The sequence below is a fragment of the Rattus rattus genome, chromosome 3 (assembly GCF_011064425.1).
Source record: "Rattus rattus isolate New Zealand chromosome 3, Rrattus_CSIRO_v1, whole genome shotgun sequence".
NCBI classification, from domain to species: domain Eukaryota; kingdom Metazoa; phylum Chordata; class Mammalia; order Rodentia; family Muridae; genus Rattus; species Rattus rattus.
Genome location: NC_046156.1, coordinates 94,682,034 through 94,703,185, shown reverse-complemented (window position 1 = coordinate 94,703,185; position 21,152 = coordinate 94,682,034). Strand labels below are relative to the sequence as shown.

General features: G+C 39.8%; 2 pseudogenes; one reads left to right on the top strand and one right to left on the bottom strand.

The window, feature by feature from the left end:
* Window positions 1–762: 762 nt before the first annotated feature.
* LOC116897377 lies at window positions 763–930 on the bottom strand (annotated as a pseudogene).
* A 19,399-nt stretch (window positions 931–20,329) lies between these two features.
* Window positions 20,330–20,879, top strand: LOC116895478 (annotated as a pseudogene).
* The last annotated feature ends 273 nt before the right edge of the window (window positions 20,880–21,152 follow it).

Below are 21,152 nucleotides of genomic sequence, written 5' to 3'. Positions count from 1 at the left end.
GTTGGTGAGATGACAGAGCACTGATTCAGGATACAGAAAGCAGAAAAAAATTGAAATGTAAGGATAGTTTCAAAGGGCTTATATTATGGTCTGGATGGGAATAAATCATATCATCACATGTTGTATTCTTTTCTCATTTACTACATCCTGAGTGCAGTTTTCTCTCCTTCCACTTCTCACAGCCCTCATGTCCTCTCTCCACCAGATGCATTCTTCCTGTTTCCCTTCAGAGAAAAGCAGGCCTAGGCCTCCCAGTGATATCAACGAAATAGAGCATATCATGTTATAGCAAGGCTTGGCACATACCCTCATGTCAAGGCTGGACAAGGCAATCCAGTAGAAGAAAATGTGTCCCAAAAGCAGCAGAAAAGTCAGAGACAACACCCACTCATTCCCACAATTAGGAGTTTGGGGGTATAGGTGGCTTATTCAGACTCCTAAAACAGACCTAAAATTATCTGTTCTACTTGGCCTAAAACATACTTTAAGACATGGCTTCAGATTGCCTCTTCAGGCCTTGTTCAGCTCTGCAAATGATCCGCATTCTGCATCTGCCTCTTTGTTGTTGCTCAAACATGCTCGTAAATGCCACATGTCTGTCAGTGCTGTGCCCACATCCTCATCCTGTGAGCTCTGGCACTGAAGCTGCTGCCCTCAGAAGTTGATCCCAAGTCCTTGGCAAGGTAAACACTATCTTTTCTCTACTAGAGTAGTTTGTGTTTCTTTCTGTTTTTTTCTAGAGAGGGTTTCTCAGTGTAGCCCTGAACCAGGCTGGCCTCAAATTCAGAGACTCACCTGCCTCTGCCTCCAGAGTGCTGGGATAAAAGGCATGGAGGTCACCATCACATAGCTTACATTTAATTTTTCAATTAGCAATAATTGTGCCTCATATAAACCTCATTGGCTACGATACTGTCACTGCGCAAAGCTTTAATTTTTAATAATAATGTTTTGAGGTTACTTGAAGTTTCCTAGGCCCCCTCCAACATTCAATATACAATTTTGAAAAGTTAGAAAAACAAGTACTTATCAGTGTGAAAAGACTACTGAGTTTTCCTGAGGATATAATGCATATAGGTGTTCCTGCTGCTGAAATGAAGCAGAGGACCTTTCTAAGAGTGTTGAGCTTTCTAGCACTCAGGGAACCCCAAGAAAGAGGAGGCAGAAAGAATGTAAGAGCGAGAGGGAATGAATGGAGGACACCAAGCAAACAAGACCTGCTCAATCAACACGATCAGTGCGCATGTGCAAGAACTCACAAACTGGGCAGTGTTCAAGGGTCTGCAAGGGTCTGCAAGGGTCCCACTGTAGATGGAGTCTTGGACACCGGCCCCCCTCCCTAACTAAGAGGCAATTGTCAATTGGTAGCCACTCGAATATGAAAATTTAGTTTCTTCCAAGGGAGTCTCACTAAGAAAACGAACTATTTTTAGGCAGTAGACAGGCAACAGAAGACTCAGTTGCAGCTCAGAGTTTCCTTGCTTCATAATATCGTGTCAGGGTTCTTTCTCTTTCTTTGTTTTAATTTTATCTTATTATATTTTTATTTTATTTATATTTCCCTTTTTGCCTTACAGGTCCTTTGCATCTATATTATGACTTCCAGTTTAATGGTTTTTGGCCTTCTGGAACGTGAAAATAAAGCAGGTCTCTGCGTCTGTATTTGTTTCTTATTCCTTCTCTTAGGATCCTCCCTGTTTGCTTGTTCAGTCCAATTCCCATGTGTTATATTTGTTTTATCTTATTGTACGTTGTTGTATTAAATTTTATTTTATTTTATTATTATACCATAGAACCCTGAGCTGTGTGGAGTAGAGGGAGGGGAAACTGTAATGAGGATAAATTATGTGAAAACAAATCTACTTTCAATAAAAGGGGGAGAAAGAAGCTTGGGGTTTGGGATTATGGTTAATATTGTGCAGGAATGCAAAAGATATTCAAATAAAATAATTTTATGACATTCTAAAAATTAATTTTCCTTTAATATAGTTTTATTTTTAAGGATTAAATTGTTTAGATGGTTCTAACATAAAAACAATATCTAAAATGTTACACTCTTTAAAACATTAAAATAAAGTTAAATTGCTTATTCTTATACATGAACTGCTTGAATCTAAAGATACTTGTTTCCAATGTAGTTGTAAGTATTCTGAGAAGATTTGGAGACAATAGTTTTTCTTATTAAAATGTTACTTATTATTGTTCTTTTGTAAATTAAGCAAATAATCTGAATTTGGTTCCTTGGAATGGACCATGGGACATGCTGTGGCTTGTATGAAAGTTGTAAGTTGTCCAAATGTTTATCATATTTCCTGAAAGTTTAATATATTTTCAGTTCCTAAAATATTGTAAGTCACTGAACCATTAAATCAAAAACAGTTTTGAAATGTCATCCTTTGTTGTGGGGAATACAGAATTCAATCTTTTGCTTATCACTGTTTTCTCTTTGAATAAAAAGCAGAAACATGATTAAACAGTGACAAGACTGTTACTTACTCTTTTCTTTATGTTGGAAAACAACAGATATGTCAGTTCTGATCTACAGAGCCATTGAGGGGTGGCCCAGAACTCCAGAGGAGGGCAGTGAGGACTAAGTAGCGCTCTTGGCATTTCATGCATGCCAATGGGTCTGCTCATTGAGTCAAAGTAAGCTAAACCCATCACACATGTCTTGTTACACAATGAAATATTTTTCTACACAGGAAAAGACATGTCTCAGCTGGGATGCTAATGTCTCCTTCTGTGATGGTCCATTCCAAATCACCTCCAGTCCCAGGCACTCGGTGTGTACTCAGCATCATGAGTCTTGCCAAGTCTGTTCTAAAACACCAATCCTCCTCAACGTTTGACCACCATTCCCCTGCCTCAGTCTTTCCCAAAATTGACACAACATGCAAGATTATAGCATACAATTGTTTTACATCTTTAATCTGATTATTTAGTGTAGGAAAATTGAGAGAATTCTTCTATTTTGACTAAAATAATCACTTTGAACAAATGGCTAATCATAGTCCCTTCCCCTTGTTTCCAAGATTGAGATGTTTATTGTGAAAGTTAAATGTTTAGTGTTTATAAGGCAGATTTTCAACAAACGCTAAACTCTAACTGGCCAGTGGGTTAACTACAGGAATTTTATATCATAGAAGTAATGTAATTGGGAAAAGTGGGTGAAGGGCAAAAGAAACGTGTAGAGACAATTGTATCACATCGACGATGGCTTTAAGAGCTATTTAGGCTGGAGTTCCAGGAGCTCTTCCCAGAATGCTTCAATAAATACCTGTCATTATCTAAATGATGAGGTATATACTTAATAAAATACTTCATTTTGTCATGATAGAATTAGCAAGATAGGATAATCAGATATTATTCATATTGTCTGTTGTACCATAAGTCTTTAAAATCTCTTTCCTTCTCAAAACCATATCCATTCCAATATGTTTTAAGTCAGCTTCTCACTCCTGACAGTAGACAAGGGACAATAAAAATTGCTGAGGAAATACCTTTTATGTGTTTCTATGCTTCCCAATAGACTCCTCAAAGGAAACTCCCAATGGGAATGCGTTTCTGTAACAATAAGCTGGGTTTTGTGAAAACCACTGAGAATACCCTTGATGGCAGAACACAAACTACACATCAAAGGTCCATGTTCCTTCCAGCAGCCAAAGGCTCCACACTTCAGGAAAACCTTGATCATGCCTGTCCCTTGGGGAGAGAAAGGTAGAAGTGAAAGGAAAGGGCAAAAGGAGAGAGGGGACAGTTAAGACAGAGAGACCTTCTATATGTCCCTTTCAGGATTTTCAGTCACAATGAAGCCATGATTTTCTTACTGTCTTCTGACCAGATCACTTTGTAATAGGCACATCTTGGTCTCACATTCCTCTCTTTGAACTGAAATGAAACTTGCTTCATTCTCTCTCTCTCTCTCTCTCTCTCTCTCTCTCTCTCTCTCTCTCTCTCTCTCTCTCTCCCCTTGAAAACAGTATGTGTTCACTTCCAGTGATTGACTCTTTGCACTCCAGATTATCCATCCCTCCCAGCTTCCCTAACTCAAGTCTGGCTGCAGAATTAGATGCACAAACCCTCCCAACTATATCTTCACTACTGCTGTGCCTCTCACCATTCCGCCTGGAAGCTGATTACTCAAATGTCATCTGGCAGACTATGGCTGGCTTTAGTTGAGCATGATGGCTATGCAGTAGTTAACGCCTATCATCAAAGGCCAGCTCTAGCTGTCTCTAATACACCCCACTTAAATATCAATTGTTCTTATTGTTGTTTTGTGGGGGAATGATATAATTTACCTTCCCATTTATTGTTTATTTTTGATTCTTTTCAAAGATTCTGTACAAATATATGTTGTAAGTTAAACATTTAAACCAGTTCCATGTTCTCTCCTTCCTCCCTCCTTTCAGCCCTCTTGGTCTCCTGGGTGGCTCCATTCCTATTCAACGTATACATGCATGATTTTATGGCTCCACAGGGAAAAAATCTAATGTCCACTAATGACAGAAAACATATATTCTTGTCTTTTTTGAGAATGCTTTAATTCACTGATATGACCTAAATAAAATAATAAAAAAATTATGTCTAAAAGAGATTTATTGTTCAGCCTTTGTGGTCAGAGGTGAGAAGCTCATCACCAATGGCTTATAATGAATGGGGCTTACACGTAGGAGCAAGGGAAGAAAGCTCTTTGGCTCTTCTGGGAGGAGAACTATGCAGTGAAGATTCTGAAGCTCATTGCTTAAACCCACCCCATCCCATGCCTGACCTTTCCTGTTTGGCTCAGGAGAGTTCAGAGGAAGAAAAACAACACAGTTTGCACTGTAATTAATCCCAGTATGTTCTTAAGGGCAAGCTAGGAAAACGTGCTTCTTCTAAATATCTATATTCTCTCCTTCCAAAGTTATGTAGGCCTTTCCCTTTGGCTAATTTCATGGCTCTGCCAGTCCTATAGAATTCCTAAAGGCCCCTGATAAGGTGGGTGTTCATTATGTCTAGGTTATATAACCATTGCTTCTGCCTTAGGTACTCTGAAAGTTTACACCAGTGTCCATTCTTCAGTGTCTTCTTTATACTTATCTGTATCCTTGAGGGTGTCAATTAAGGCTCTAGATTGCTTAGATTAACAAGCCATAGGAAAGGGAACTTTTTATACAATCAGGATAATCACATCATACACACACACACACACACACACACACACACACACACACGCACACACACACACACACATACACACACACAGAGAGAGAGAGAGAGAGAGAGAGAGAGAGAGAGAGAGAGAGAGAGAGGAGAGAGAGATATCTCATGTTTTTTTCTCATTTGTCTGTCTTAAATTTTACATATATACATGAAATTATATATGTACAAGATGGCAAAGATGGCATGACAGTAAAAGTGGAACTGTCCAGGGAACACCAGGGACTGACAAGAGGACAGAGGGTCATGGGTTATGGAGGACTATACAGTGCTTACAACCCAACATAATAAAATTAAATTAAAAGCTAGAGTGAACTCTGACATCAGTCACTGGTGCAGACCATCAGCATAAATTACTAGGTGATCTTTGTCTCTGGCATCCATGACATTTGTTCATGACATTAGTAGATCTTATACTTTCTTGTACTTCTTCAGTGACCAGGACCAAATACCAGACAAAGATGAGAGACAGTGAAATGGCCAACAAAAGTTATACCAGCTGACATGCCTTCAACAAGTTCTCCCTAACTTGTAGTCAATAACCTCTATCTACAGTTCCCTGCTGATCCAAGAGGAACTAAAAGGTGGAATATTTTAGGTACATTCAGCAGTCTTGGTACAAAAAAAATATGCTTTCTTAGGAAGGGAAGGGAAGCAACAAGCACCCTACATCTTTTCTATTAGATACTTAGCTCTCTATTTATAACAGAAGGATCACTGAATTTTTTTATTAAGATTAGATAAGAGGACTAATTTTAGTCAACTTAGCTAGGCCATGCTACTTAGGTGCTGGTCAAGTACCAGCATAAATGTCACAGTAAAGGAACTTTTTTTTAGATGTGATGAAAAGTTTAAATAAAGCAAATAAAAACCCATAGTGCAGATGGCCCTCATCTAACCTGCTGAAGGCCTTAAGAGAAAAATACTAAGGTTCCACACCTGTAAAAAGGAATCTTACTTCTAGACACAAATGATATTGTCTCAAATTTTGGGATTCCAGACTTCTGGACTGCATTATCCCCATAAGCAATTCTTTAGGGTAAATCTTTCTCTTTATGTGTAAAGATAAAAAAAACATATTATATGTTTGCATATACGTTCACACACTATAGGTTCTCTTTCTCTGGCAAACCTAATACATAACATTTAAGTTTGGAATACCAACTACAGTGGCTGAAATCCTTTGAAAGGTGTCTAGGACTCAGAGTTGTTTGACTAAATCAACAGTTAGTACTTTCTATCTAAAGGTGTACCTCAAAGGTGGAGCACCCAGCAGCTAGCACTTGCAATATTCTGGGCTCACTCTCTAGTTCTGCCACCCACATGCACACATACAAATATCAGACCTCAAACATGTGTGTGGTAGATTGATTGGTGTGATGGGATGGGCAGTGGCTGGTGGAAAAGGAGGAGAAAACTTGGATCTTCTCATTACCGTACTCTTATTTCAACTTTCCACCATTTCTACTTAATTAGCCTTTTGAAAAATTTGAGGGAAGTATATATTGCTCAGTGTGTGAAAGTTATTGTAGTACAAGTGTGAGGCGACAGTACAGCCCATGTGAAAAGGTGACTGACCATGCTTCACATAAGCCTATAACCCCACACTATAAGAGGTAGAGATGACATTTCTAGAACTTGCTAACAAGCCAGCCAAGCTCCAAATCACTGTCTTAAAAAATTAGGGAAATACCCATATGGGGGCGGGTGAGGGGAGGGGATGGGAGCTTATGGACAGAAAACCAGGAAGGGGAATAACATTTGAAATGTAAGTAAAGAAATATATCTAATAAAAAATAAAAATAGAAAAAAATTAGGGAGAAAATAATATAGCAGGATACCCAACACCCTCCTTCTCTGACGTCTATACATATGTGCATAGGCAGATATACCTGTACACACATGTGTACATATACCAAAACACATATACCATGATCACATAGATATATACACATATACAACAAATACATACGTAACACACATATAAATAAGCACATGTGCCCATTACATACACACATGACGTATATTTAGGCATATATTTTACCCACCATACATATACCACACTCACATACAGATACACCAAACAACCATAGACACCCACAAGAAATGAGCTTTACAATGACATTGTATTTTAAACTTTAATGTAATATCAATAAACACTGAGTTATCTTTGACTTTCACTCCAGCCCTGATGATGAAGTAGACTCTGCTCATTACTTTCTAGAAATTTCAGGTAGAACATCTGCAATGGTGGGTGGCATGGTAGGAGAGAGTAGATTCCCTGTGAAATACTCAATTAACCCAAAGTCCCACAGTCCTAAGAGTAAGCATGAGCAGACTCGTTACTGGAGAAAGATTCCATCCGGTGAGTACAGGGAACGTCTGCAGTTCTCATGAAATGGTGATAGCTGAAGCCAAGCCAGCTGCAGTGCATTGGGTTAATGCATTGATTAGTTCGGTCTAAGGCTTTAAAGCTACACAAGCAATGTTCCACCTTTGATCCGAGATGGGAGATGACCCAGGCTAACTAGCTCTTGGTCTGATTATCAAAGTGATAGGGGTTAATTTTTGCACCAGGGTCTGATCTGATGGTGTATTATTGTAGAGCTAGTAAGTCTCACACTGGGAGGGGGTGACCTTTTCATTGCTTGAAACCCATTACCCACAAGGTAGACCTAATAAAAGCTTTTAAAGTAAATAAGCTATCTATAACCACACAACATAAAAATGGGCTTCGATGGTCAGGACAGTCTTAGATATAAGTACACTAGATATAAGTTAGATATAAGTGTATTATTCTTAACGTGATATTCTCAGTAGACAAGGTTCATCAAAAATAAGAAAATTATGGCAGACAGTGATGGCCCATGCCTTTAATCCCAGCGTTTGGGAGGCAGAGGCAGACCGATCTCTGAGTCACAGGACAGCTTGCTCTACAAAGTAACAGGATTGCCAAGGCTACACAGGGAAAACCTGTCTCAAAAGCAAACTGAAGAAGAAGAGGAGGAGAAAGAAGAGGAGGAGGATGAAGAGGAGGAAGATTATACTTGAGAAGCCTATCCTTATTTTTCATTTATTAGGACAGTTCTGAAGTAAACGTTAGGGCTAATATGCAAAGTAAACCATGGCATTTTGTATGTCTTACCATATAGTTTTCTTTTTCATTAAGCTACATAGAAAGAGCTCTGTGGAGGTTTGAGGGAATTTTTGTTTTAATATGGTGAAATGTGATAGAAACTGTTCTTGGGGTTGATTCTATCATTGGCCCAAATTAGTTCTTTGTGGAGTCTGGCTGGGCTGTTTTCTGCATTTCCTTTAGCTTATCATGAAGCTATTGCTTCAGTAAAGTTGATATAGACTAAGCACATATCAAGATACAGTTTTAAATTCATAATTTAAAGTCTATGCAAACATATGTGATGAAAGCTTTGTTTGTACTGTGTATTGCTTAATAGATTCTAGTTTCAAACCTTGAATTTGAACTATTTCCTGCCTTTGTACATTAAAATTTTCTTTAAATTTTAATGATTCCATCACCTATTAAGTAAAGATTATAACAATAATAGTAACAGTGTCATGTTCCGATAGGTTCTGACATTGAAGGTTGTATAGAAATGTTCATGTCAAACGCTTAGTACCCAATGCTCAATGAAATTTTCAGAATTTTATAGGCTTTGCAGTTTTCACAATTTAAAACAAAAATGATAGCTCGGATTAATAGGTATAAATTGCTGTTCACTTTAAAATATGAGTGAAATCTTTTTAAGTGGGTATAATTACAATCATCTCTAATAAGTAGAATTTCATGTTCCTACGTGAAAATTCTGACAGTATTGTACTTTAAAATGTTTCCTTTCATTGTGGCTTAAGGAAAATGTTCTCAGGAAATGAGAAAAAGTCATACTTCAGATCAGCAGCACTGAGTCGGAGAGGCTGTAAAGAATGGAGCTCAGTATGAAGAATGAGGAATGGGGAGAGAGCAAACTGTGCAATTAGCCAGGACAACAGACACCTGGAGCCAAGGTCTCAGCACTGGTGCTCATTAATAGCTGTGGTTAGACATCCTCCACCCATCAAGTACAGCTATTACTGGACTCTTATCTTCATATTAGGACCCTTAGGGTTGTAACAAGGGAATGTCTGCCTAAGCTGCTTTCAAAGTACCTGGAGTTTAATAAATTGTCGCCACCATTGTTGTAGTTTATAAATTTGAACTCTGAAGAATCACACATAAGCAAAGACAGGGGCAGTCACAGTGGAAAGGGCTGTACTCAGGAGCAACTGAAGAGAACGCATAGCCGAGTTGCCTAGAGATACATGTTGAATCAGTAAATACCCCGTGATGAAGAAACTGGTTTCTAGCCAGAGTCACAGGACTGAGAGCTGGAACTTAAGGGAGGGAGACAACCAACCACACAAAGGTAAAATCAGGTCCAGCATTCAGAATCCAGGCTAGCTGGGTGAGCTAGCAGCAGAGAGACAATGGTTCTTTCCAGCAGACTGGCATTGCTGACATTCCTTCAGGCTAAGAAGCAAGCCAGGGCATGAGCTGGAAGCCCACACTTGTCAAACTTTCTAAAGGAGCGTTTGGATCAATATGTCTCAAACATTCTGCTGCGGGGAGGTCTGATTCATGTCTTTCTCACTTACCTTCAGTCACTACTCAAGAATAATGTAGCTGTTCTTGAGTCTGTTCTTAACTCAGGTCCCTACTCCATGACATTATTATCCTATCAGGACTAACGCTAGTTTTCATTGTGTAAATAGGCAGACTCCATTTCTGCTTTGCACTTTAAACAATTTGCTGCAATCTGTCCCGATGTTCTGTATCTCAGCCAGAGTTGTGTGTTTAGCAAGCACATGTTTACGTGGAGAACCTTCAGGCAAGTTTTTCTTTTCTTTTTTTAACTGACAAGAAAAGGTCTAAATATCAATATATTGAATATCAATAACATTGAAATCTTGAAATTGCATACTCATCATTGTTTTTATGTCTATTCTGTCTGGCAATGTGGAGATAACATACAGCCAAACAGACCCATTGATGAGTTCTGAAATCCTACTTTTCCATCCCTTGTAACTTTGAGCAAATGATTTAACCTCATCCATCAGCTTAGCATTCTAAAACTGTGAGATGTTGTTTGTTTTCAATTATGTCTTTTTCTTTGCACACACCCGCATGTGCCTGTGTGTGTGTGTGTGTACGTGCGCGCATGCACGTGCACACGTGGATGTGCGTGTGCGTGTGCATGTGTAGATGAGTGCAGTGCCAGTCGAAGCTAGAAGACATCAGATCCCTTGAAGGTGGCCTTACAGGTAGTTTTGAGCTGCCCAGTGGGGATGTTCAGAAGTGATCTCAGTCCTCTCTAAGAACAGTGCACCCCTCCTAGTCATTGAGCCATTTCCATAGCCCTAGATACGGCTAATTTTGGAGAACTTTAAGAATGAAGTTTTAAAAAAAGATGTAATATGATAAATATGCAATTGTTTTCATTATTCTTGTTATCGCTAATTGTATTTTCCCACATTATCAGGTCACTCTCAAGTGTTAAAGGACACAGTTCCCAAAGGAACAGAGTGTGTGGGATGCACATGATGGTGCTGGTATTACCATTGCTTCTAGGAGCCTCGGTGCTGAATTGCACTCTTTAAAACTTTTGTTTTCAGTGACTACAAAAAAAAAAATTTGGTATGAAAAACGGGGGAAAAGGAAGAAAGGATGTTGTAAACAGAACAAAAAAGAGGAGAAAAAGAGAAAGTTGAAGGAAAGCAAGGCTTTGATGGGTTTGGATATTCGACGTGATGACATGGCGGTGGGATGAGAAAAGGGGGCTTGGAGGAGGGGAGATTTTCATGAGAGTCAAAAACTCTGCTGTCTTAAGTGTTAGATCAAGGCTCGGATGAGGAAACTTTATTATTATTACATCAATAAAAATAACACAAAAGAGGTTGAAGTGGGGCCCAAAATTATGGCAGCATAAAGGTCTCTCCATTCTAGTTTAAGTTGAAGCATTATTTTCAGAGAAGCATCTATTTTAAATTCACAATTTTACTGGCTCTGTAGCTATTACTATTTTTAATTCAATGAATAAAATTCTTCAATTTAATATCTCTGAAAACTGTAAGAAATGGAAACTTCTGTTGTTCTAGATATTTGATTTGGATATGGTTGGCAATATTTTTCTAAAAAGAATTTTATTTTCCTGAAAGGAATTTTATTTTCCTTTTCTACTTAATTTAGTGTTTTAGTTGTTTTTGAACGCTTGGGCCATATTATAAGCATTATTCACCCATATCCTTAGCTCAGTCTCTCCAGTAGATATATCAGATATGAATCACATACCACTTTTCATATATATAAAACATTTAAAGCTAGATTTAAATCAATCGAGAGCCACAGATTTCAATGTCTTGATGCATAATCTAATGGACAGGATTACTTTCTAGAGTAAGCTTTTCTCCTGAGCATAATTTAGAGACAAATGTTTACCATACTTTTGTCTCAAGGTTTTAGAAATCAGAGGCAAATATTTTAAATACTAGTGTCTAAAGTTTCTGCCACACTTCATTTATCAGTCATCACTGAGGAAATTGGTAAGTGAAAATTTCACAGAGTAGATCCTTATCCTGTTAGCTGCCTTTGTTTTGCGTTTCAGTCTCTTTGAAGGAACTCTCCCATAATGCATTCCACATTGACTTGCTGTGGGAACAATAACACTAACAGAATGTTTTAATGCTACTTCAAAATTCAGTAACCTTACTAGATCCTGGAGAGTCACCCTAAGTGTCTGAGAGCATTCTTTCTTGTATCTCTCAACACCATTCGTTCCTCACAGATGATCATCACAATCAAGAATTAAACACACACGAAAAAGTCATATAATTATATATAGTGTAGAAAATGAACATAAGCAATAGTCCTCACGACTCCATTGTGGAAGTCATGTGTAAACAGAGATACTTTATTGGCATCCTACCTGGTTTTAAAGGCTTGGGGTTGTTCAATAGTAAGTTCTGATTCAATAAGAGATTACTGCAAATTTTTAGAGCATTTGAAATGTGAGCACTTAAATTCCTTCTGCATGACTCACTTTAAAAGACAATTTAGCAAAGACCCAGGAAAATGCACTACATAAACAAGGTAACTAGTTGGTAGTTTCATGCTGCCATGACAAATTCTTGAGACAGTTTAACGAAGGAAAGATTTCATCCTGTTCTCACTTTCAGATGCCCCTGTCCATGTTCTCTTAAGACTATTGCTTTCTGACACTGTGCACAAGAGGCAGAACATTCCTGGGGAAGCATGAGCTGGAGCAAGAAGCTTACCTCATGGGGGGCAGGAGGCAAAATGCCAGGAAGAAACTGAGGACACGATTTATCTTCCCAGGTTACTCTACTTCCTCCAACGTGGACCCACCGCGTATTTTTCACTATCTCCCAGTAACCTCATCACACTGTGAATCATAAAAGCATTAATCTAAGGATTACATTACAACCTTCAGAATCTGGTTATCTTCCAAAGTCCATCCCTGAGTAACTGAGTCATCAATACATAGCACTATGGGTTCCATTTTCTTACAGACCATAACACCATTGTTTTAAGAAGCCTGGCTGTATTCATCCAGCAGTGACACTTTATGACATGTCATGGGGGTGTTATTTTTTGACTTGTGACCTTTTAATTTTTACATCACTCATACTATATTTCTTGTTTTGGTTCTTTATGATTATTTTTCTTCTAATCCTTCTGTTCTTTGATACTTAAAAAACAAAGCCTAAGGGAAATGGTGAGACACAAACATAAAATTTATATATATATAAATATATATATGTATATATATTTAAGTTGTTAGAGAACAAAAGATGAGGAATAATCCATAAAGCATTTACTGTTGCCATCTTCAAGGGGATCGGATAGATTGCTTGACCCCCACTGTACCTTGCCCTCAAATACATATGAAATCCACTTCTGTCAAGCCTTGTATCCTAAGTCTCCACCTTCATCTTAACTTTCCAATATTCTATCTATCATTTCAGAACAATGGTCCACTGTTTTGCATAAAATGATTCTTGGTTTGTTCGTTTGTGTATTATTTTGTTCTTATTTTATTTTATTTTCCTGCAGTGCTAGAGAAGAAACTCACATCTTCATGAATTCACCATGTGCATGTGAGCTATGCCCAAGCCTCTATAAGTCAATTCTCGGTAGTTCTCAAATATGAAATAGAAACTCTCTTAATGATTTGATGTTTTCTTTTTCTTTTCGTTTTTTTTATTTTTTAACTGATTCTTTGTGAGTTTCACATCATGCACCCATAACCACAATTTCCCATTCCTTCATATCTGCCCTTTGCCTTTACTACCACCCACGAAAGAAAATAAAAAATAAAATTAAAATTAAAAAGAAATAAAACAGAAAAAAAGTCTCACCATGGAAGCTGTGATGTGTCACAGTGTGCCCCACGCCTTATTCTCTTATTCACACATCTTTATTTGCAAGTGTTCATTGCAATGAATCATTGTTCTGATTTGAGGCCTCTGGCTTCTGCTACACTTTCAATAAGGATCCCTCCTGGGACTCCTCTCTGATAACCTGCAATTACCCTGTGTCATAGATATCCTACTGATTTAGACCTAAAGGACTGGCCCTTTTACCCGCTTCAGAAGTTCATAGATAAGATGGATGTTGGGGTGAGCCAGCTTAAAGCCCTAGGTCATGGTAGATGATGCGGTGGGCCCAGTCAAAGTCCTGGATCTGAGCCGTGTTGGTGGCTGAGTTGCTCAGCCTGCCAGTTCTCCTGCACCACACCACAGGGTGAGCTCTCCATCACTGCCCTGGGCTGTCTCACTCAATGCTGAAGCCAGCAAGGAACAGGACCACCTCTCCCTCTCTCATACCTTCAGATTGGCTCCCCTGGACCAACACCACCAGAGCCAGCTCCATTGTGCTATCCAGTCAAAGTGCATGTCCTGCTCTCCTGAGGGCTGCAGTAGGTAAGGGGCTGGGACATCTTTCACTCTTGTGGGTCTTACCTGTGCTTCACCATCAGGGCCAGCTCTACCCTGCTGTCTAGGAGAGGAGAGGTGCAGGGTCTGCCTTCCCAAGTGTGGCAGATGGCAAGTGTTTGGGGAAAGCATCTCTCCTTTTCATTTGGTGTCAGAACCTGGCTCTGGCACTAGTCTTTCAGGTATTTTAAATTTTAATTTTATTTATATTCTTCTGTCACACGACACATTCCAACATCAGCCTCCCTTCCCTCCTCTTCTCCCAGTCACCCACCCCACCTCACCTGCACCCCAGATTCACTGTTTCTCCATTTCTCTTTAGAAAAGGGAAGGCTTCCTGGTAATACCAAACAAACACTATATAACAAGATACAATAAAATTAGGCATATATCCTCATACTGAGGCTAGGATAGGCTATCTGGTAGGAAGAAAAGAATCCCATGAGCATGCAAAAAAGTCAGAGGTACCCCCTACTCCCATTGCTAGGAGTTCAATAAAAACCCTTAGCTCAAGAACCACATCATAGATGCAGAAGGCCTGTTACAGGCCCATGCAGGTTCTTTTGTTGACATGTGAATCTCTCTGAGACCCTGTGAGTGGAGCCTAGTTGATTCTGTGGACCTTGTTCTCTTGGTATCCTTGACCCTTCGGCTCCTACAATCCTGGATCTCCCTTTTCTATAGTTTCCTGAGCTCTGTGGAATATTTGGCTTTGGGTCTCCGTGTCTTCTCCCATCAGGTGCCAGAGCAAGCCTCTCTGATGGTGACTGGACTAGCACTGATGAGGATTGCAAAATATCATTAGGAATAATTTCATTTGTATTTATCTATCACCGATCTCTTTCTTCCTTCTTTCTTTTTTCTTTCTTTCATCTGTCATGTTTAGTTCTACCCTAGGTAACTGAGCCTTTCAGCTTTCTGATCCTATCTATCCAGACCATAACAACATGGGATCCCTCTTGTAATATGGGCCAGAAGTCAGACCAGTTATTGGTTGGTCCACAAGCTCTGAGCCACCATTACCCCCAACATATCTTCTGGGCAGGGAAGGTTATGGATCACAGATTTTGTGATTGGGTTGGTGTCCCAGTTCTACCACATCTTTCAAGTCTTACAGTAGAAAGAAAGCAATACCCAATGCATTCATTATTTTGATTTTTGAATTCAAAGGTTAACAAACTTTCAATTGGCTGAGAGGCTGCAGGAAGACCAAATCACAGCTGCCTATCATCATTTTCAAGTGGGTTTTTGGTGGAAGCTAGGCCTTCTGAATATCAGCATAGTGAGAAGTTACTGTCGGTGCATTTTAATAGCAGAAAACTAAAGTCAGAGGCCTTTGGTAGTTGCTCCAAAGTCAGAAAAGGAAACATTACAGACCTTAGATCCCAGCCAATGTGTCCAATCCCAGGAAGGAAACAGATCATTGTGTTGCTTCATCTTACTTTTTATTGCCAGAGTTTCCATTTTTGCAAACCAACCTGGCATTTCATAAAAGCTCCCTCTGACAAACTTTGTCCTTCTTAATTGCCAAGGCCTTTGGATTCCAGGTTCTTTAGGCCTAAGGACATTTGCCCAATAAATTACAAACAGCTACAGAGGGAAACATCCCTGACACAAAATAGCTATTAACTTGGGAAAATAAGCTCAAGAAAAATTAAGGAACCTGTTGGAATTTCAAGCATTGGACTCTCATCCTTGGAAGACCTTTGGGGCCAATAATAGTTGTTGGAGACACATTATAGACAGAAAAGTACTGCTTAAAATGTGTGTAGCCCAGTATCTACTAACCAGTGAAACTACAAGGTCCCTTCCACATGTGTTTGAGACTACTGTACTAAATGCTTATTTGGCGGGTTAGATGGGTGGCAAGGAAATGGTTGGTACCCCTCTGTTTTTGTATGTAGGTTGAGCAAGAAAGATCAACCAGGAAAAGGTAAAAGGCAGAAAAGGAAGACATGCGAGCTGAATGATATCAGAAGGAATAAAGACAATGGGCCTTCTTTTTTTCTCAGAAGCATTTTCTTCCCATGATGAGAACTGGGAAGTATGATTTTTATGCCTGTATATGACAGGGCAATTGTCTTCAATTTACCATATCTCTCAAGTGCAATACTATCGTAATTGTCACTGTGATAATGATTTTTTTGGTTGTTTAATAATGTATCCAATAGCTAAATATAATATGGCAACTGACCTTGAAAAGTGGCAGATGATTATATGCAACTAATTTTAAATAGTTTAATTAATTTAAATGTAAATACCTTCTCGTAGTCATTGGCTACTACCTGGGATAGTACTCTAATAAATGCTGAGCCTATTTCTCCACTTTCTAATCTTACCAAATTTAATAAGTTTTTGTTTATATTTTGCATTTAATGATTATTATAATTTAGTGGATAATTGTGAGAAATCTAAAATGAATCATGGAGATCAGACTTAAAACACTAAAAATAATTGCATGGGACTGGGAAGAGGTCCCATTGTCACACTTGCTGCCCAAATGTGAGGATCAGAGTTTAGGTTGCTAGAAATCTATATAAATGCCTGATAGGCATGGTGACTAGCCTATATTTCCAGCCCTAGGAGACAGCAAGCTGGCTAGCAAAACTATCCATGTTGACAAGCTCTGAGTTCCACTGAGAAGTCTTTCCTCTATGAATACAATGAAAGATTAAGATTAACCTAGGACGCTTCCCAACGTAAACCTCTGACCTTCACATGCAAGTGCACAACCATGCACATGTACCATCACCATATCCATGTCAACACACACACACACACACACACACACACACACACACACAGAGAGAGAGATTTTTACAAGGGAAAGTCAAACGTCTTTGGTTGGAAGAGACCTCAGTACAGTCTCTCATTAGGGAAGGAAAGTTTTATGACTTGCACAGATATACATACACATGTGTGTGCATATACACACCCACACAAATAATGAATGAATAAATATCAGTAATTCCATAAATATGCCTTAATCATGTCTGGTGTATGTCTATTCAAAGACACAAAGATGAGTTTCATTTATATAAAGCAGCATAGGACATTGAGAATTAAAATTAGTTCTTCCTGTGTCCTGGAAGAATGTGCCATCAGAAAGATCTCAAGCTTCCTAATGGTTACACATGTTTTGTGGGAATCAGAGAGAGTCACAGAGAAAGAGACAGAAAGAGACATAGAAAAAGAGAGAACAAGTAAAAAGAAATAAAAAAAACTGAAGCTTTGCAAGCACAAATGTCCAAGGTATATACAAATGAAGTTTATATGTGACATGCCAAACACCATTAAATATGAGTCTGAGAAAACCCTTAAGCTCCCATCCACAATGTGATTCCTGCTTTGGTCACATCAGGGGAACAACTGCTCCACCCATCAGAGCTCCACCATCACTGCTTCACCCACCTGAGATAGTTTGTTGGTGTTTTCCATGTGCGTTGTGTGTTTGAAGATTATTGTACTAAATGATGTCTACATCTCTTGAATTCCGAGCACCTTTGATTCTCTGATAATAAAGCCACTACATCTTTTAAAAGATGAGAGGAGGCTTTGTTTCATCAAAATCCTAAATCTCGGCGGTTTGATATGCTTTATGACTGCTACAAATACTTAACAGAAGATCTGAGATATTGTTGCATGTAAACACTTTTTCCCATGCAAACTGCCCATTGATTGTTTCATAAGTAAATGATGCAGAACTTCCTAGCAGGGAATAATCAGTAGGTAACATTTCCAAGCTGAGAAAATTTCTAAAGCCTTTGATTGTAAGTGTCTGACAGCATTGAATTCACTTCATTTTATGCTTTTGCTTATTTTTCATCTCCTGTAAAACTGTGACAGTAATTGAAGTCATGGTAACAGTTTATTCCTGCCCATTATAAATCCCCAGAGAGTGTCCGTTGTTCCAGCTTGCTTTCTGTGGCTTCTGACAAAACACTGACCAGAAAAGCAACTTGGAGAGGAAAGTATTTATTTTAGTTTACATTTCCACCTAACAATCCATCACTGAGGGAAGTTAACAGGAACTCAAGTCAGAATTTGGAGGCAAGAACTGAAGAAGAGACCATGGAGGAATGCTGCTTACTGTGCCGCTCCCGGGCTGAGGTTTGGCACCATTTATATACAGCTTAGGCCAAACTTCCCAGGAGTGATACTACCCACGGTGGGTTCAGCCCTCCGACAATCAACACAATTTTGCACAGGCCAATCTGATGGAGGCTATTCCCTGACTGAGGGTTCACTCTTCGCAGGGGACTCTAATTTGGGTCAGGTCGACAACTGAACCTATAACTTCCATGAAATAAATGTCTGTGAAACTAGCTCTTGTCCATCTCCTTCCTTGCATGTAGCAGGAACGGTGGGGGCACCTCTATGTAAACACTGGGGGCATGGAGACCTAATTGAGGAATACCTGGGAAGCTGAGGACTGCTGATGCAGACGATGCCAGCCAATCGGGAACTGATGTTTAGAAGAGATGTTTTCTTGGGACCAATGGGGTGTGGGTGGAGGGTATTAAAGGAGCTTGCAGCAGTGTTCAGATGAGCTCGCTGCTACATTTCTCACCTGCTCCTGGAGTCTGTGTCTTTGACTCTGTGTCATATCGCATCCAATCCCCAAGGGCAGGTAGGGTCGGCGGCGAGTAGTCCAAGGCACGGGCAACACTTGTCTGTACACCAGCTTCTGTTCTCAGACCCAACTATCTCTTTCCACAATTAGTTTAAACTATATGGTAGGACAGCTCACTTTTGGTTCACTTGGCTTCGGAACTATGAGCTTTCCTAATCAGTAACTTCATAATTTTTCAACAAATATGAGAATTTTTGTCCGTTACCTCTGCCCTGTTTTCTCTTTTGCGTTTCTGTGTCTCTAAGGGCCCCTTGGTAATTTTCTCTAAGGCCATCAGAGATAGTTTTCAATCGTCAGTTTTCCTGTGCTTCATTTTAAGTAACTTCTGCTGTCACTGATTTGTGTGTATTCAGTTTCTCTTCTGAAACGAATTCCTGCTGTTGATTCTATCCAGTGGAATTCCCTTTTCAGTTACTCAGTTTCACCACTTCACCATGTGTTTGACTCTTGTTCATTTTCTGTAAGACCCTGAAGGTCTTGGGGAATAGTTATACTTGCCATGTTTACACTGATCTGTCACTGTTTCCTTTCTAGGACAGCTTCTGTCATGTGACTTCTGTCAGGGTGAGCAACCAACCTTATCCATCTTCGTACCCTGAGTAATTTGTATTGGCCGTGAAGCACTGTGAATGTTAAAATGTTAAGCCAGACTTTGTTGTATTATTTTAAAGGACATTATGGTTTGATCACATTTTAGAATGACGATCTTTTAAGGTTCTTTTTCAAGTTATTTCAGTGAAGTGGGAAGCCTTCTCTCCAAGAAATGTTACCTTTAATATTCTGCTGTGAACCTTTCTCTGAGCTTTATTGAATATTTTGTATCCAGGAAAACATATCTGCTCTACTTGATGGGAATTCAAAACCAAGCAATACAGATCGTGTGCATTGTTCATTACGTAATTCCCACCCAGGTCTTCTAAACATAGAATATAATCCTAGCTTGGACGCATGGAGCTTCACAAAATGCATTCATATTTATAACCAAAGAATTACAGAGCCCCTAGTCACATTCAATTTTTGGAAATATTTCTTTACATGGTAAATTCTAAGTGCAGCCACCTGCTTCAGCTGGGATTACTGTCTTTCTTCTCAGGCTGATGGGGCTGCTAGGTTTCTCGCTTACCCATTACTTTTTTACAAAGCTCAGAAAGTGCTTCCAAATTGAAGCTCCAAGGAGTGGGGAGCAGTGGAGAGGGTGGGAGGACATTCTCTTGGAGACATGAGGGAAGAGGAATGGGATAAGAACTGTGGAAGGGGGACCAGGAGGAGGACTGTAAAACAAAGTGAGCAGCGCTTTGGAGATCCCTAGGATCTGTATCTTGCTTCAACAGTGTTTGGACGGAACAGACCCGGGGACTCCCACTTTATTCACTTCCAGCCACCTTACAAGTCTCTAGTCGCAGCTTCTGGGACCATCTCCTTGCTGCCTTTGGCTTCTAGGACCAGCCAGTGCCGTCTTCGCAATTAGCTCCATACTCTGGATCAGCCATGACCTCTCAGATTCTTCAGAATTATTCCACCGAAGTGAAGCTGCGGTGAACCGCCTGGTCAATGTGCACCTGAGGGTCTCCTACACCTACCTCTCTCTGGGCTTCTTTTTTGATCTGGATGAAGTGGCTTTGAAGGTCGTAGGCCACTTCTTCCGCGAATTGGCTGAGAAGTGAGAGGGCGCCGAGTGTCTCCTCAAGTTGCAGAACGAACGCGGGGGCCGTGCATTCTTCCAGTATGTGCAGAAGCCATCTCAAGATGAGTGGGGTAAAACCCTGGAGGCCATGGAAGCTGCCTTGGCCCTGGAGAAGAACCTGACCCAGGCCCTCTTGGATCTGCACGCCCTGGGCTCTGCCCGCACAGACCCTCACCTCTGTGACTTCTTGGAAAGCCACTTCCTGGATAAGGAGGTGAAGCTCATCAAGAAGATGGCAACCACCTGACCAACTTCCTCCGTAGGGTGGCAGGGCCACAACCAGCGCAGACTGGCGTGGCCCAGGCATCTCTGGGCGAGTACCTCTATGAGTGCCTCACCCTGAAGCAGGACTAGGCCTCTGTGCCTTCCAAGGGGCTCCCTCCTCTGCTCTGCACCTCCACCCGAGTGAACCTCTAAAGCCACTAGGCGGCTTTGTAACCGCCATGGAGCCTCCCCCAAGTCTTGGACCAAGTAAAAATAAAGCTTTTTGAAACAGAAAAAATTAAAGTAATAATAATAATAATAATAATAATAATAATAGAATCTTGACTCATTTGATTCATTTCTGAACCGTTCAGTTTCTAAATATAGGTGATTTAAAAATATTTTCTCCTGTTTTATGGATGC